A 2,474-nucleotide genomic window follows, 5' to 3' on the forward strand; every position below is an offset into this window, starting at 1 on the left:
GGTTACATATACAAGTGTCAACAATCCATGATTTGGACCTGGGTCCCGTGAAATGTTTGCTCAGATCTCACCGCGTCGGAACAACCCAAAGCCCAGCCCAACCAAAAACACGCACACAGTACTAGTATAAAAGCAGGCAATCAGCTGCAGGCAAGATGCCAGATGCGGTAGTGGCTGAAGATTCGAACAAGCTGGGCCAGCCACCCGTTCGCGCGCTATCGCCCGTCCCAGGCCCTCCCTTCCCAGTTTTCCCACCATGCCGCACCACCAAGGCAGAGGCAGCCACCGCCCAAGCGCCGGTGCAGGACGGCCCCGTGTTCCTGCGCGCCACGTCCACGGTGGTGCCGGACCCGTCCCGCTTCTTCGCGCCGGCGCTCCTGGCCGCGCCGCTGCCCACCAACTCCTTCTTCCAGAACTTCGTGCTCAAGGACGGGGACATGCCAGAGTACATCCACCCGTACGCCGTCCGATCCCCCGGCGGCGGCGCGCTCGACGTCTGGTACCCGTCGCGGACCCACTCGACGTCGTCCGTCACCCAGACGTTCGTCGCCGACCTCACCCAGCGCCACGTCGTGTCGGCCTTCGACGACCTCTCCGTCACGCTCGACGTGTCCCCATCCCTCCGCGCGCACCTCGTCCGCGGCTGCCCCTACGTTACCCTCACCACCACCGCCACCGGCCCGATCGACATCTCAGTCGCGTCCGTCCAAGCCTTCGTCGACGTCGGCTCAAGCTCCTGCCACTGCCACCACGGCTCGGGTGCAGGAGTTCCTGGCGGCCACCATCACGCCGTGGCTGGACGGCAGCTTCCAGGGGAACGGCTTCCTGTACGACGCCACGTGGGGCGGGCTGGTGACGCTGCAGGGGCTCACCGACTCCGGCGCCGACTTCGGGTTCGGCGTCTACAACGACCACCACTACCACCTGGGCTACTTCCTGTACGCCATCGCGGTGCTGGCGAGGCTGGACCCGACCTGGGGCCACCAGTACGCGCCGCAGGCCTACGCCATGGTGGCCGACTTCATGACGGTGTCGCCGCCGTCGCGCGACAACGGCAGCTTCTTCACGCGGCTGCGGATGTTCGACCTCTGGACGCTGCACTCGTGGGCGGGGGGACTGGTAGCGATCCCCGACGGGCGCAACCAGGAGAGCACCAGCGAGGCCGTGAATGCCTACTACTCGGCGGCGCTGGTGGGGCTCAGCTACGGGGACGCGCGGCTCGCCTCCCTGGGCGCGACGCTGGCGGCGCTGGAGATGCTGTGGGCGAACAAGCGCGGCAGCGTGCTGTGGTTCGCCCCGGTGGAGTGGAGGGAGTGGCGGCTCGGGATCCAGCTGCTGCCCCTGCTGCCCATCAGCGAGGCGCTGTTCCCGGACGTGGCGTCGTCAGGGAACTGCTCGAATCTGCCGGGCATGCATGTATTTTTGGTTTTATTTCCAAGAGGCAGCAATCAGCCGAAATACACTAACCCTGTCATGCATGCGTGGAAAACACACATGCATGCCCGGCAGATGAGCGACGGCGGCGAGTGCAGGCATGTCTCCACCGACGCAAAAAGTCAACGTGCGTGCATGCATGCGTGGACCTGCAGTGAACCATTTTAAAAGTTCATGGACCAAAAATGCAAGAGTCAAAGTTGATGGACCTAGATGACACAAAATGAAAGTTAATGGACCAAAAAATGCAGTTTCAAAGTTGATGGACCTAAATGACACTTCACCAAAAGTTAATGGACCTCCGGTGTATTTTACCCAAAGGAAAATATGTGAGATTAACTTCCACAGTTTCAAGTAGTCCACCTATTTAAATGCATCATCATTTGTATAAATGACAACAAAATTGACAACACTGTAGTCGAAATCCTCTTTCCATTACACTTCTACGACTACAATTTTACAGTAACACTCATGGACCATCAAGACATTAGCAAAGAAACTAAAGATTAAAAAGATATAGAAAAGAAGATAATAATTCATAAAAAAGGTAAAAGGTAATTAAGCAAGTAGATATCCATGTCAATGGAGAGGAGAAAACCATGTTCTCTGGGTTTCGATATCCCATAGACTAACTCTTCAGGTCTTTCTCCATACCATTGTTCATCCCATTCTACCTGCAAGTTGCGCCATTTTGGAGTTTGGCCGTCGCATTGGGTCTCACTAAGACTGTCTCCAACAACCGCGATCCAAAATACAAGACCCATTCGTTCTTTGGGTCTACAGGCAAATGGTTTAATATCTATTTTTTTTTGTCTTCTCCAACAACAAGATCCAAAAGACAACCCTTTCTGCAAATGGGTCTCCAGAAAAAAAAGGTACTCAGATTTAGGTTATGCCTCTCCCGGCACCCAAAATAGGTCTTTCATATGTACTTTGTTGGAGGCTATATGTATTATATTAGAGACCTATTTTGGATTTGATTTCCTCAATGATCTCCCTGAGACAGCCTAGTTCCCGCAATTTTGCAAGTTTGACCGGCA

General features: G+C 55.4%; 1 pseudogene; it reads left to right on the forward strand.

The window, feature by feature from the left end:
- Nucleotides 1-256: 256 nt before the first annotated feature.
- Nucleotides 257-1,602, forward strand: LOC136461169 (glucan endo-1,3-beta-D-glucosidase-like; annotated as a pseudogene).
- The last annotated feature ends 872 nt before the right edge of the window (nucleotides 1,603-2,474 follow it).

Source organism: Miscanthus floridulus, chromosome 6, assembly GCF_019320115.1.
Source record: "Miscanthus floridulus cultivar M001 chromosome 6, ASM1932011v1, whole genome shotgun sequence".
In the NCBI taxonomy this organism is placed as follows: Eukaryota; Viridiplantae; Streptophyta; class Magnoliopsida; order Poales; family Poaceae; genus Miscanthus; species Miscanthus floridulus.